This window comes from Lonchura striata, chromosome 38 (genome assembly GCF_046129695.1).
Source record: "Lonchura striata isolate bLonStr1 chromosome 38, bLonStr1.mat, whole genome shotgun sequence".
Taxonomy (NCBI): domain Eukaryota; kingdom Metazoa; phylum Chordata; class Aves; order Passeriformes; family Estrildidae; genus Lonchura; species Lonchura striata.
This window is the reverse complement of record NC_134640.1, coordinates 2,581,192-2,595,987: the sequence shown is the minus strand read 5'-3', so window position 1 is coordinate 2,595,987 and position 14,796 is coordinate 2,581,192. Positions and strand designations below refer to the sequence as shown.

General features: G+C 49.9%; 1 long non-coding RNA gene across 1 annotated transcript; it reads left to right on the top strand.

Moving 5' to 3' along the window:
* Positions 1–6,711: 6,711 nt before the first annotated feature.
* LOC144248148 (uncharacterized) lies at positions 6,712–10,472 on the top strand. Its single transcript, XR_013341534.1, has 3 exons — positions 6,712–6,737; positions 8,615–8,739; positions 10,360–10,472. It is a non-coding gene; the product is annotated as an uncharacterized LOC144248148 (long non-coding RNA).
* The last annotated feature ends 4,324 nt before the right edge of the window (positions 10,473–14,796 follow it).

The following is a 14,796-nucleotide window of genomic DNA, read 5'->3' as shown; positions in this document are numbered from 1 at the left end:
CAAAAACACCCCCAAAATCACCCCAAAAACGCACCAAAAACAGCCCAAAAACACGCACCCAAATATAGCAAAAAACACCCCCAAAATCACCCCAAAAACGCACCAAAAACCCCAAAAACAGCCCAAAAACGCACCAAAAACAGCGCAAAAATCACCCCAAAATGCACCAAAAACAGCCCAAAAACACCCCAAAAATGCACCAAAAACAGCCCAAAAATCACCCCAAAAATGAACCAAAAACCACCCCAAAAATGCACCAAAAACAGCCCAAAAATGCACCAAAATCACCCCAAAAATCACCCCAAAAATGCACCAAAAACCACCCCAAAAATGCACCAAAAACAGCCCAAAAATGCACCAAAAACAGCCCAAAAACACCCACCCAAATAGACCAAAAAACACCCCCAAAATTACCCCAAAAATGCACCAAAAACAGCCCAAAAATGCACCAAAAACAGCCCAAAAATGCACCAAAAACAGCCCAAAAACACCCACCCAAATAGACCAAAAAACACCCCCAAAATTACCCCAAAAATGCACCAAAAACAGCCCAAAAACACCCACCCAAATAGACCAAAAAACACCCCCGAAATCACCCCAAAAATGCACCAAAAACAGCCCCAAATCACCCCAAAAATGCACCAAAAACAGCCCAAAAATGCACCAAAAACAGCCCAAAAACACCCACCCAAATAGACCAAAAAACACCCCCAAAATCACCCCAAAAATGCACCAAAAACCCCCAAAATCACCCCAAAAATGCACCAAAAACAGCCCAAAAATGCACCAAAAACAGCCCAAAAATACCCACCCAAATAGACCAAAAAACACCCCCAAAATCACCCCAAAAATGCACCAAAAACAGCCCAAAAACAGCCCAAAAATGCACCAAAAACAGCCCAAAAACACCCCCAAAATGCACCAAGAAACCCCCAAAAAAACCACCCAAATAGACCGAAAAACACCCCCAAAATTAGCCCAAAAACACCCCAAAAACACCCCAAACTGCCCCAAAAAAACCACCCAAATATAGCAAAAAACACCCCCAAAATTACCCCAAAAATGCACCAAGAAACCCCCAAAAAAACCACCCAAATATACCGAAATACACCCCAAAAATTAGCCCAAAAATGCACAAAAAACCCGCCCAAAATACCCCCAAAATCCCCCAAAATTACCCCAAAAATGCACCAAAAAACCCGTCCAAAATTACCCCAAAAATACACAAGATACCCCAAAAACAAACACCCAAAAATACCCCCAAAATCCCCCGAAATTACCCCAGAAATACACAAAAACCCGCCCAAAATACCCAAAAAACAGCCCAAAATGCCCCAAAAACAAACACCCAAAAATACCAAAAAACACCCCAAAAATACACAAAAAAGCTCCGGATTTTGGGAAGAATTTGGGGAATTTTTGCCAGAATTTTGGGGCATTTTGGGCCGGATTTTTGGGTGGGATTTGGGGGATTTTTGGGGGAATTTTGGGTGGAATTTGGGCTGGATTTCGGGGTGAATTTTGGGTGAATTTTGGGTGAAATTCGGGGGATTTTGGGACCCCCCAGGACCCTGCGCCACCTGAACCTGCTGCGGATTTTGGGTGGAATTTGGGGGATTTTGGGCTGGATTTTGGGCAGAATTTTGGGTGAATTTTGGGCCAGATTTTGAGGAATTTTTGGATGGATTTTGGGTGAATTTTGGGGTGAATTTTGGGTGAAATTTGGGTGAATTTTGGGTGAAATTGGGGGGATTTTGGGCCCGCAGGACCCTGCGCCACTCGAACCTGCTGCGGATTTTGGGTGGAATTTGGGGAATTTTTGGGGGAATTTGGGCAGAATTTTGGGGGAATTTTGGGCCAGATTTTGGGGTGAATTTTGGGTGAAATTTGGGTGAATTTTGGGTGAAATTGGGGGGATTTTGGGACCCCCCAGGACCCTGCGCCACCCGAACCTGCTGCGGATTTTGGGTGGAATTTGGGGGATTTTGGGTGGAATTTGGGGGATTTTTGGGGTGAATTTTGCGGGAATTTTGGGTGGAATTTGGGCCGGATTTCGGGCCAGATTTTGGGGTGGATTTTGGGTGAATTCTGGGTGAAATTCGGGGGATTTTGGGACCCCGCAGCACCCTGCGCCACCCGAACCTGCTGCAGATTTTGGGTGGAATTTGGGCTGGATTTCGGGGTGAATTTTGGGTGAATTTTGGGTGAATTTTGGGTGAATTTTGGGTGAAATTCGGGGGATTTTGGGCCCGCAGGACCCTGCGCCACCCGAACCTGCTGCGGATTTTGGGTGGAATTTGGGGGATTTTTGGGGGAATTTTGCGGGAATTTTGGGTGGGATTTGGGCCGGATTTCGGGCCAGATTTTGGGGTGAATTTTGGGTGGATTTTGGGGTGAATTTTGGGTGAAATTGGGGGGATTTTGGGCCCGCAGGACCCTGCGCCACCCGAACCTGCTGCGCTGCCTGGGCGGCTGCCGGGAGCGCCCCCTGCTGCTCGTCTGGGAGTACTGCCCGATGGTGAGCGGGAATTGGGAAATTTTGGGAATTTTGGGAAATTTTGGGAATTTTGGGGAATTTTGGGAATTTGGGGAATTTTGGGGGGGTCCTGGGGGGGTTTTGGGGGAGTCCTGGGGGGGAATCTGGGGAAGTTTTGGGGAATTTGGGGGGGATTTTTTGGGAGATTTCAGGGGGATTTGGGGGAATTTTGGGGGATTTTTGGGAATTTTGGGAATTTGGGGAAATTTTGGGGAGTTTTGGGAAATTTTGGGAATTTGGGGAATTTTGGGGGGGTCCTGGGGGAGAATTTGGGGAAGTTTTGGGGAATTTGGGGGGATTTTTTGGGAGATTTCAGGGGGATTTGGGGGAATTTTGGGGGATTTTTGGGAATTTGAAGGAATTTTTAGGAATTTTGGGAATTTGGGGGAATTTTGGGGGGATTTGGAGAATTTTTGGGAATCTTGGGGGGCGTCCTGGGGTGGTTTTGGGGGGAATTTGGGAGGATTTCGGGGGAATTTTGGAGTAATTTTTGGGGTTTTGTTGGGTAATTTGGGGGGTTTTTCTTGGGTTAAATTTGGGATTTTTTTGATTCATTTTGGGGCTTTTTGGGTTTTTTGGGGTAAATTTTGGGTTTTTTGACACCTCGGGGTGACCTGAAGCATTACCTGGGGGGATTTTGGGGTGGATTTTTGGGGTAAATTTTGGGATTTTGGGGTTAATTTTGTTTTTTTTTATTTTTTAATAAATTCTGCGTTAATTTTTGATTATTTTTGGGGTAAATTCCGGTTTTTTTGGTAAATTTGTTTTTTTCTGTCCCCAGGGTGACCTGAAGCGTTTCCTGGGGGGATTTTGGGTTAATTTTGGCTTTTTTGGGGGTTATTTCTTTGGGGATTTTTTGGTTTTTTTTTATTAATTTTGGGTAATTTTTGGGGTAAATTCCGCTTTTTTTGGTAAATTTGTTTTTTTCTGTCCCCAGGGTGACCTGAAGTGTTCCCTGGGGAGATTTTGGGTTAATTTTGGGGTTTTTTGGGGGTTATTTCATTGTTTTTTTTTTTTTAATTAATTTTGGGTAATTTTTGATTAATTCGGAGTTATTTCTGGAGTAAATTCTGGTTTTTTTGGTAAATTTGTTTTTTCTGTCCCCAGGGTGACCTGAAGCGTTTCCTGGGGGGATTTTGGGTTAATTTTGGCTTTTTTGGGGGTTATTTCTTTGGGGATTTTTTGGGTTTTTTTGATTAATTTGGGGTTATTTTTGGGGTAAATTCCGCTTTTTTTGGTAAATTTGTTTTTTTCTGTCCCCAGGGTGACCTGAAGCGTTTCCTGGGGGGATTTTGGGTTAATTTTGGGGTTTTTTGGGGGTTATTTCATTGTTTTTTTTTTTTTAATTAATTTTGGGTAATTTTTGATTAATTCGGAGTTATTTCTGGAGTAAATTCTGCTTTTTTTGGTAAATTTGTTTTTTTCTGTCCCCAGGGTGACCTGAAGCGTTCCCTGGGGGGATTTTGGGTTAATTTTGGCTTTTTTGGGGGTTATTCCGTTGGGGTTTTTTGGGTTTTTTTTATTAATTTTGGGTAATTTTTGGGGTAAATTCCGGTTTTTTTGGTAAATTTGTTTTTTCTGTGCCCAGGGTGACCTGAAGCGTTTCCTGGGGGGATTTTGGGGTGGAATTTTGGGGAATTTTGGAGTAAATTTTGTTGTTTTTTTATTTTTGAATGAATTTTGAGTTAATTTTTTATTAATTTTGGGATTTTTGGGATAAATTTGGTTTTTTCTGTCCCCAGGGTGACCTGAAGCGTTTCCTGGGGGGATTTTGGTTAATTTTGGCTTTTTTGGGGGTTATTTCTTTGGTGTTTTTTGGGGTTTTTTTATTAATTTGTGGTTATTTTTGGGGTAAATTCTGGGTTTTTTGGTAAATTTGTTTTTTTCTGTCCCCAGGGTGACCTGAAGCGTTTCCTGCGGGCGCAGGGGGGGGGAGGGGCCGGGCCTGCCCCTCCCCCCCCCCGGGATTTGGGGACGCTGCAGCGTCTGGCCCTGGAGGTGACGCGGGGGCTGCGGCACCTGCACCGCCACGGCTTCGTGCACGGGTACCAAAATCCCCCCAATTCACCCCAAAAATCCCAGAGCAATGGAAAAAATGGCGTTAAAATGGAAAAAATCCCGAAAAAATGGAAAAAATCCAAAAAAAATGGCATTAAAATGAAAAAATCCCATTAAAAATGGCATTAAAATGAAAAAATCCCGAAAAAATCCCATTAAAAATAAAAAAATCCCATTAAAAATGGCATTAAAATGGAAAAAATCTCATTAAAAATGGCATTAAAATGAAAAAATCCCATAACAGCCACGGCTTCGTGCACGGGTACCAAAATCCTCCAAATTCACCCCAAAAATCCCAGAGCAATGGAAAAAATACCGGAAAAATGGCGTTAAAATGGAAAAAATCCCGGAAAAATGGAAAAAATCCCGAAAAAATGGAAAAAATCCCGAAAAAATGGAAAAAATCCCATTAAAAATGGTGTTAAAATGGAAAAAATCCCATAACAGCCACGGCTTCGTGCACGGGTACCAAAATCCTCCAAATTCACCCCAAAAATCCCAGAGCAATGGAAAAAATACCGGAAAAATGGAAAAAATCCCGAAAAAATGGAAAAAATCCCATTAAAAATGGCATTAAAATGGAAAAAATCCCATTAAAAATGGCATTAAAATGGAAAAAATCCCATAACAGCCACGGCTTCGTGCACAGGTACCAAAATCCCCCCAATTCACCCCAAAAACGGAAATCAGCCCCAAAAAATGGAAAAAATCCCGGGAAAATCCCATTAAAATGGAAAAAATCCCGTTAAAAATAGAAAAATCCCATTAAAAATGGCATTAAAATGGAAAAAATCCCCAAAAAATGGCATTAAAATGGAAAAAATCCCATTAAAAATGGCATTAAAATGGAAAAAATCTCATTAAAAATGGCATTAAAATGGAAAAAATCCCATAACAGCCACGGCTTCGTGCACGGGTACCAAAATCCTCCAAATTCACCCCAAAAATCCCAGAGCAATGGAAAAAATCCCGAAAAAATGGCGTTAAAATGGAAAAAATCCCGAAAAAATGGAAAAAATCTCTTTAAAATGAAAAAAATCCCATAAAAATCCCATGACAATGAAAAAAATCCCACCAAATTTCGGGATTTTTTTCCCCCAAATTCCTCCCTTTTTCCCCAAATCCCGGGATTCCCCCCAATTTCGGGATTCTCTCCCAAATTTCGGGATTTTCCCCCAAATCCCAGGATTCTCTCCCAAATTTCGCAATTTTTTCCCCAAATCCCAGGATTCTCTCCCAAATTTCGGGATTTTTTTCCCCCAATTTTGGGATTTTTTCCCCCAATTTCGGGATTTTTCCCCCAAATCCCGGGATTCTCTCCCAAATTTCGGGATTTTTCCCCCAAATCCCAGGATTCTCTCCCAAATCCCGGGATTCTCTCCCCAATTTCGGGATTTTTCCCCCAAATCCCAGGATTCTCTCCCAAATTTCGGGATTTTTTCCCAAATTTCGGGATTTTTCCCCAAATCCCGGGATTTTTCCCCCAATTTGGGGATTTTTTCCCCAAATCCCGGGATTCTCTCCCAAATTTCAGGATTTTTTCCCCCAAATTCCTCTTTTTTTCCCCAAATTTCGGGATTCTCTCCCCAATTTGGGGATTTTCCCCCAAATCCCGGGATTCTCTCCCAAATTTGGGATTCTGTCCTCAATCCCGGGATTTTTTCCCCAAATTTGGGGATTTTCCCCCAAATCCCGGGATTCTCTCCCAAATTTCAGGATTTTTTCCCCCAAATTCCTCTTTTTTCCCCCAAATCCCGGGATTCTCTCCCAAATTTGGGATTCTGTCCCCCAATTTCGGGATTTTTCCCCCAATTTCGGGATTTTTCCCCAAATCCCGGGATTCTCTCCCAAATTTCGGGATTCTCTCCCAAATCCCGGGATTTTTCCCCCAATTTGGGGATTTTTTCCCCCAATCCCGGGATTCTCTCCCAAATTTCAGGATTTTTTCCCCCAAATTCCTCTTTTTTTCCCCAAATTCCTCCCTTTTCCCCCAAATCCCGGGATTCTCTCCCAAATCCCGGGATTCTGTCCCAATTTGGGGTTCCCGGCGTTCCGCAGGGACCTGGCGCTCCGGAACGTTCTGCTGACCCCGGCGCTGACGGCGCGACTCGGCGACTGCGGCCTGGGCCCCGCCCTCTACCGCGTCCGTTTGGGGCAAAAAACGCCGATTTCGGGCAACGGGCGGCGCGGGGGATCGGGGGCATTTTGGGGCATTTTTGGGGATTTTTGGGGGGATTTTGGGGCAATTTTTGGGGGGAAAATCCGGGATTTTGGGGAGGTTTTTAGGGGGTTTTGTCGGGAAGTTTTGGGGGAGATTTGGGGATTTTGGGACATTTTGGGGGATTTTTGGGGGGATTTTGGGGATTTTTGGGGGGATTTTGGGACATTTTGGGGATTTTTGGGGGATTTTTTTGGGGGGTTTAGGGGGATTTTGGGACATTTGGGGGATTTTTGGAGGATTTTTGGGGGGGATTTTGGGGATTTTTGGGGGGATTTTCGGTGGGTTTGGGGAGATTTGGGGGGATTTTGGGGGGGATTTGGGGGATTTTTGAGGATTTTTTGGGGGATTTTTTTGGGGATTTTTGGGGGGGTTTAAGGGGATTTTGGGACATTTGGGGGGATTTTTGGGGAAATTTTGGGGGGGTTTGGGGTGGATTTTGGGACATTTGGGAGATTTTTTGGGGGATTTTTGGGGGGGTTTAAGGGGATTTTGGGACATTGGGGGGGATTTTTGGGGAAATTTTGGGGGGTTTGGGGTGGATTTTGGGACACTTTGGGGCATTTTTTGGAGGATTTTGGGGGGGGATTTTTTTGGGGGATTTTGGGACATTTTGGGGGAATTTTGGGAGGAAAATCCGGGATTTTGGGGAATTTTGGGGAGGTTTTAGGGGGTTTTGTCAGGAAGTTTTGGAGGAGTTTTGGGGATTTTGGGACATTTGGGGGATTTTGGGGGGGATTGGGGGATTTTTTGGGGGATTTTCGGTGGGTTTGGGGGGAAAATTTTCAGAAATTTGGGAAATTTGGAAATTTTGGGAATTTGGGAACTCCAGGGACCTTGGGGACAGAAAACCACGGCTTTTCACATGAATTTCACCCAAATTTCACCGTAATTTCACCGTATTTCCACACAAACCCCCGGGAATTTCGGTGGAATTTGGGTGGAATTTTGGGGAATTTTGGGAATTTGGGGATTTGGGGAACTTCGGGGACCTTGGGGACATCAGAAAACCGCACTTTTCGCGTGAATTTCACCCAAATTTCGTCCAAATTTCATCCAAATTTCGCCGTAATTTCACCGTATTTTCGCACAAACGCCCGGGAATTTCGGTGGAATTTTGGGGAAATTTTGGGAATTTGGGGATTTTGGGGATTTGGGATCTCTGGGAACTCTGGGCACATCAGAAAACCGCACTTTTTGCATGAATTTCGTCCAAATTTCACCCAAATTTCACCGTATTTTCACACAAACCCCAGGGAATTTTGGTGGAATTTGGTGGAATTATGGGGAAATTTCAGAATTTTGGGAAAATTTGGAGATTTTGGGATTTGGGGATTTGGGATCTCCGGGAACTTTGGGCACATCAGAAAACCGCGCTTTTCGCGTGAATTTCACCCAAATTTCACCCAAATTTCGCCGCGTTTTCGCGCAAACCCCCGGGAATTTCGGTGGAATTTGGGCGGAATTTTTGGGAATTTTGGGAATTTGGGGATTTGGGATCTCCGGGACCTTTGGGCACATCAGAAAACCACGCTTTTCGCATGAATTCCACCCAAATTTCGCCGCGTTTTCGCGCAAACCCCCGGGAATTTTGTTGGAATTGGGGCGGAATTTTTGGGAATTTTGGGAATTTGGGGATTTGGGATCCCCGGGACCTTTGGGCACATCAGAAAACCGCACTTTGCGCGTGAATTTCGCCGTAATTTCGCTGCGTTTTCGCGCAAACCCCCGGGAATTTCGTTGGAATTGGGGCGGAATTTTTGGGAATTTTGGGCATTGTGGAATTTCGGGAATGCCCGCAGGAGGATTACGTGGCGGCGGGCGGGCGCGCGCCGGTGCCGCTGCGCTGGCTGGCGCCGGAGCTGCTGCGCGCCGGCCCCCAAGGGACGCTGGACGTGGCGCCGCAGAGCCCCGAGAGCAACGTCTGGTCAGCAGCCCCGATTTTGGGGGGATTTCCGGGGAATTTGGGGCTTTGGGGGGTTTGGGGGGTTTGGGGACATTTGGGGGGTTTGGGGACTTTGGGGACATTTGGGAGATTTGGGGGGTTTGGGGGGTTTGGGGGGTTTGGGGGGTTTGGGGACATTTGGGGGGTTTGGGGGGTTTGGGGATTTTCGGGACATATGGGGAGTTTGGGGGATTTTGGGGACATTTGGGGGATTTGGGGGGTTTGGGGGGTTTGGGGGATTTGGGGACATTTGGGGAGTTTGGGGACATTTGGGGGGTTTGGGGACTTTGGGGGGTTTGGGGACATTTGGGACATTTGGGGGGTTTGGGGAGTTTGGGGGGTTTGGGGAATTCGGGGACATTTGGGGGGTTTGGGGACATTTGAGGGATTTGGGGACATTTGGGAGATTTGGGGGGTTTGGGGACATTTGGGGGGTTTGGGGGGTTTGGGGATTTTCGGGACATATGGGGAGTTTGGGGGATTTTGGGGACATTTGGGGGGTTTGGGGGATTTGGGGAGTTTGGGGGGTTTGGGGAATTCGGGGACATTTGGGGAATTCGGGGACATTTGGGGAGTTTGGGGACATTTGGGGGATTTGGGGGATTTTGGGGGGTTTGGGGGATTTGGGGGGTTTGGGGACATTTGGGGGATTTTGGGAGTTTGAGGGATTTCGGGACATTTGGGGGATTTGGGGACATTTGGGGGAATTTGGGACATTTGGGGGATTTTGGGGGATTTGGGGATTTGGGGGATTTGGGGGAATTCAGGACATTTGGGGACTTTGGGGGGATTTGGGGATTTTAGGGGATTTGGGGATTTTGGGGAATTTGGGGGGTTTGGGGGATTTTGGGGATTTGGGGATTTTGGGGATTTTGGGGCATTCGGGACATTGGGAGGGTTGGGGGAATTTGGGGACTTTGGGGGATTTGGGGGATTCAGGGGGGTTTGGGGAATTTGGGGACATTTGGGGATTTTTGGGGGATTTGGGACATTTGGGGACATTTCAGGACTTTGGGTGGTTTGGGGGATTTGGGGGATTTGGGGATTTTTGGGGATTTTGGGACATTTGGGGACGTTTGGGTGGTTGGGGGATTTGGGGACATTGGGAGGATTTGGGGACATTTGGGAACTTTGGAGGATTTGAGGATTTTGGGGAATTTGGGAACATTTGGGTGTTTGGGGGGATTTGGGGGGGATTTGGGGGGATTTTGGGGGATTTGGGGACTTCAGGGTGGCTTGGGGGGCTTTGGGGACATTTGGGGACATTTGGGGGATTTGGGCATTTTGAGGGGATTTTGGGACATTGTGGGGTTGGAGGATTTGGTGACCCCGAGGTGACAATGGTGACAATGGTGACCCCGAGGTGACCGTGATGGTGGCCCTGTCCCCATTGTCCCCTCAGGGCGCTGGGGGTGACCCTGGGGGGGTTTTGGTGACCCTGGGGAGGTGACAATGGTGACAATGGTGACCCTGATGGTGGCATTGTCCCCTCAGGGCGCTGGGGGTGACCCTGGGGGGTTTTGGTGACCCTGGGGAGGTTTTGGTGACCCCGAGGTGACAATGGTGACCCTGACGGTGGCCCTGTCCCCATTGTCCCCTCAGGGCGCTGGGGGTGACCCTGTGGGAGCTCCTGGAGTGGGGGGCCCAGCCCCTCCCCCACCTCTCGGACCGGCAGCTCCTGGGGCGGCTCCGGAGCCGCCGAGCGCCGGAACTGCCGCGGCCCCGGCTGGAGCTGCCACCGGCCTGGTGAGGGGACATTTGGGGACATTTGGGACATTTGGGGACATTGGGGACATTGGGGACAGCTGGGGACATTGGGGGGATTGGGGACATTGGGGACATTGGGGACATTGGGGACATTGGGGGGATTGGGGACACCGGGGACATTGGGGACATTGGGGACATTGGGGACATTGGGGTCACCGGGGGGATTGGGGACATTGGGGACATTTGGGGATGTTTGGGGACACCGGGGACATTTGGGGACATTGGGGGGGTTGGGGACATTGGGGGGGGATTTGAAGAGAAATTGGAGGAAATCTCCTTCAAAATCCCCAAACGTCCCCAATCCCCCCAAAATCCCCAAACATCCCCAAATGTCCCCAAATATCTCCAAACGTCCCGAAATCTCCCCAAATCCCCCAAAGTCCCCAAATCCCCAAATGTCCCCAAATATCTCCAAACATCGACAATGTCCCAAATTCCCCCAAAACCCCAAATGTCCCCAAAACCCCAAATGTCCCCAAATCCTCCAAAGTCCCCAAAATCCCCCAAATGTCCCCAAAATCCCCAACCCTTCCAACATCCCCAAAATCCCCCAAAGTCCCCAAATCTTCCAATGTCCCCAAATCCCCCAAATGTCCCCAAATCCCCAAACGTCCCCAAATCTTCCAATGTCCCCAAATCCCCCAAATGTCCTCAAAATCCCCAAACGTCCCCAATCCCCCCAAAATCCCCAAATGTCCCCAAAGTCCCCAAATTCTCCAAATGTCCCCAAATATCTCCAAACATCTCCCAATGCCCCCAAATGTCCCCAAATCCCCAAACGTCCCCAAATCTTCCAATGTCCCCAAATCCCCCAAATGTCCTCAAAATCCCCAAATCCCCCAAACGTCCCCAAACGTCCCCAACCATCCCCCCAACCATCCCCGCCAGGTTCGACCTCCTCCGGTCGTGCCGGCTGCCGCCGGCGCAGCGCCCGACCCTGGAGCAGCTCCACGGGCGCCTCTCGGCGCTGCTGGCGCGTCCCCAACCGTCGCCGGCGTCGTCACCGGCATCGTCACCGTCGCCGGCGTCGCCCTTCCCGCTGCTGGACGCGCCGCCGGGCGCCGAGGACGTCCTGACGGTGACCCGGGAGCCGCGCGGCGGCGGCCCGGCCCTGCAGTGCTGGTGGCGGCGCGGCGCCCGGCCGGGCCTCGGCGCGCTGCCGGTGCCGGCGACGCGCGGCCCCTCGGGGACCTCCGAGCTCTACGTCAGGTTGGAGGAGCACGAGGCGGCGCGGCGTGCCCCGGGCGGCGGCGGCGGCGGCGGCGAGGGTTCGGCGGCGGCGCGGTGTCAGGGAGGGGAGGGGGAGGGGAGGGGGTTGGTGGTGGGGTGGCAGGAGGGGGCGGGGGGTCAGGAATGGACGTGGAGGAAGGAGAGGTCATCGGTGGGTCAAGATCGGTCATTGGTGGGTCAAAATCGGTCATTGGTGGGTCAAGATCGGACATTGGTGGGTCAGGATCGGTCATCGGTGGGTCAAGATCGGACAGTGACCCAAGATCGGTCATCGGTGGGTCAAGATCGGTCATTGGTGGGTCAAGATTGGACATTGACCCAAGATCGGTCATCGGTGGGTCAAGACCAGTCATCGTTGGGTCAAGATTGGTCATCATTGGGTCAAGATCGGTCATTGACCCAAGATCGGTCATTGGTGGGTCAAGACCAGTCATCGTTGGGTCAAGATCGGACATTGACCCAAGATTGGTCATTGGTGGGTCAAGATTGGACATTGGTGGGTCAGGATCGGACATTGTTGGGTCAAGATCGGTCATTGACCCAAGATCGGTCATCGGTGGGTCAAGATCGGACATTGACCCAAGATCGGTCATCGGTGGGTCAAGACCAGTCATCGTTGGGTCAAGATTGGTCATCATTGGGTCAAGATTGGTCATTGACCCAAGATCGGTCATCGGTGGGTCAAGATCGGACATTGACCCAAGATCGGTCATCGGTGGGTCAAGATTGGTCATTGGTGGGTCAAGATCGGTCATCATTGGGTCAAGACCGGTCATCGTTGGGTCAAGATCGGACATTGTTGGGTCAAGATCGGTCATCATTGGGTCAAGATCGGTCATTGACCCAAGATCGGTCATCGTTGGGTCAAGATCGGACGTTGACCCAAGATCGGTCATCGGTGGGTCAAGATTGGTCACTGACCCAGGACCAGTCACCGTTGGGTCAAGACTGGTCATCGTTGGGTCACGAAAGGTCAATGGCCCAAGCAACGTCACCGTTGTCACTGGAAATGACCCCAAGGGGACAAAGCCGGACACTGACCCAGGACTGGTCATCGTTGGGTCAAGATCGATCATCATTGACCCAAGATCGGTCATTGGTGGGTCAAGATCGATCATCGTTGGGTCAAGATCGATCATCATTGACCCAAGATCGGTCATTGGTGGGTCAAGATCGATCATCGTTGGGTCAAGATCGATCATCATTGACGCAAGACTGGACAATGACCCAAAACCAGTCCTTATTGACCCAAGACTGGACATTGACCCAAGACCGGTCATCGTTGGGTCAAGATCGGACATTGACCCAAGACCGGTCATCGTTGGGTCAAGATCGGTCATTGGTGGGTCAAGATCGGTCATTGTTGGGTCAAGACCAGCCATTGGGTCAAGACCGGTCATCCTTGGGACAAGACCAGACGTCGTTGACCCAAGACCAGACATTGACCCAAAACCGGTCGTTATTTACTCAAAATTGGTCATTGTTGACCCAAGATCAGACATTGGCCCAAGACCAGTCGTCGTTGGGTCAAGACCGGACATTGACCCAAGACCGGACATTGACCCAAGCCCGGTCATCGTTGGGTCAAGTTTGGTCACTGACCCAGGACCGGCCATCGTTGACCCAATCAAGGTCAACGGCCCAAGCGACGTCGCCGTTGACCCTCGAGATGACCCCGTGGGGTCAGGGCCGGACATTGACCCAGGAGGGGTCACCGTTGGCCCAGGACCGGTCATCGTTGGGTCAAGAGTGGTCATTGTCACCTCTGTCACCGGAGGTGGCGCCTTGGGGACAAAGCCAGACATCGTTGGCCCAAGACCGGACATTGACCCAAGACAAGCCATTGTTGACCCAAGACTGGTCATCGTTGGGTCAAGAAAGGTCAACAGCCCAAGGGACGTCGCCGTTGTCCCTTGAGATGACCCCAAGGGGACAAAGCCGGACACTGACCCAGGACCGGTCATCGTTGGGTCAAGGTCGATCATCATTGACCCAAGACCGGTCATCATTGACCCAAGACCAGTCATTGTTGGGTCAAGACCAGACATTGACCCAAGACAAGCCATTGTTGACCCAAGACTGGTCATCGTTGGGTCAAGAAAGGTCAACGGCCCACGGGACGTCGCCGTTGTCCCTTGAGATGACCCCAAGGGGACAAAGCCGGACACTGACCCAGGACCGGTCATCGTTGGGTCAAGGTCGATCATCATTGACCCAAGACCGGTCATCATTGACCCAAGACCAGTCATTGTTGGGTCAAGACCAGACATTGACCCAAGACAAGCCATTGTTGACCCAAGACTGGTCATCGTTGGGTCAAGAAAGGTCAACGGCCCACGGGACGTTGCCGTTGACCCTCGAGATGACCCCAAGGGGACAAAGCTGGACACTGACCCAGGACCGGTCATCATTGGGTCAAGATCGATCATCATTGGGTCAAGATTGGTCATCATTGGCCCAAGACCAATCCTTGTTGGGTCAAGACCAGACATTGACCCAAGACCGGTCATCGTTGGGTCAAGATTGGTCATCGTTGACCCAAGACCGGTCATTGTTGGGTCAAGAGAGGACATTGACCCAAGAGTGGTCATCATTGACCCAAGACGGGTCATCGTTGGGTCAAGAAAGGTCAACGGCCCACGGGACGTCGCCGTTGACCCTCGAGATGACCCCAAGGGGACAAAGCCGGACACTGACCCAGGAGCCGCCCCCAGTGCCCCCCAGGACGTCCCCAAGGCCACCAGAGACTCCCCCAAGGCCACCAGAACTGTCCTCAAGGCCACCAGAACTGTCCTCAAGGCCACCAGAGACGTCCCCAAGGCCACCAGAGACGTCCCCAAGGCCACCAGAGATGTCCCCAAGGTCACCAGAGACTCCCCCAAGGCCACCAGAAGTGACCCCAAGGCCACCAGAACTGTCCTCAAGGCCACCAGAGACGTCCCCAAGGCCACCAGAAGTGACCCCAAGGCCACCAGAAGTGACCCCAAGGTCACCAGAACTGTCCCCAAGGCCACCAGAGATGTCCCCAAGGTCACCAGAGAT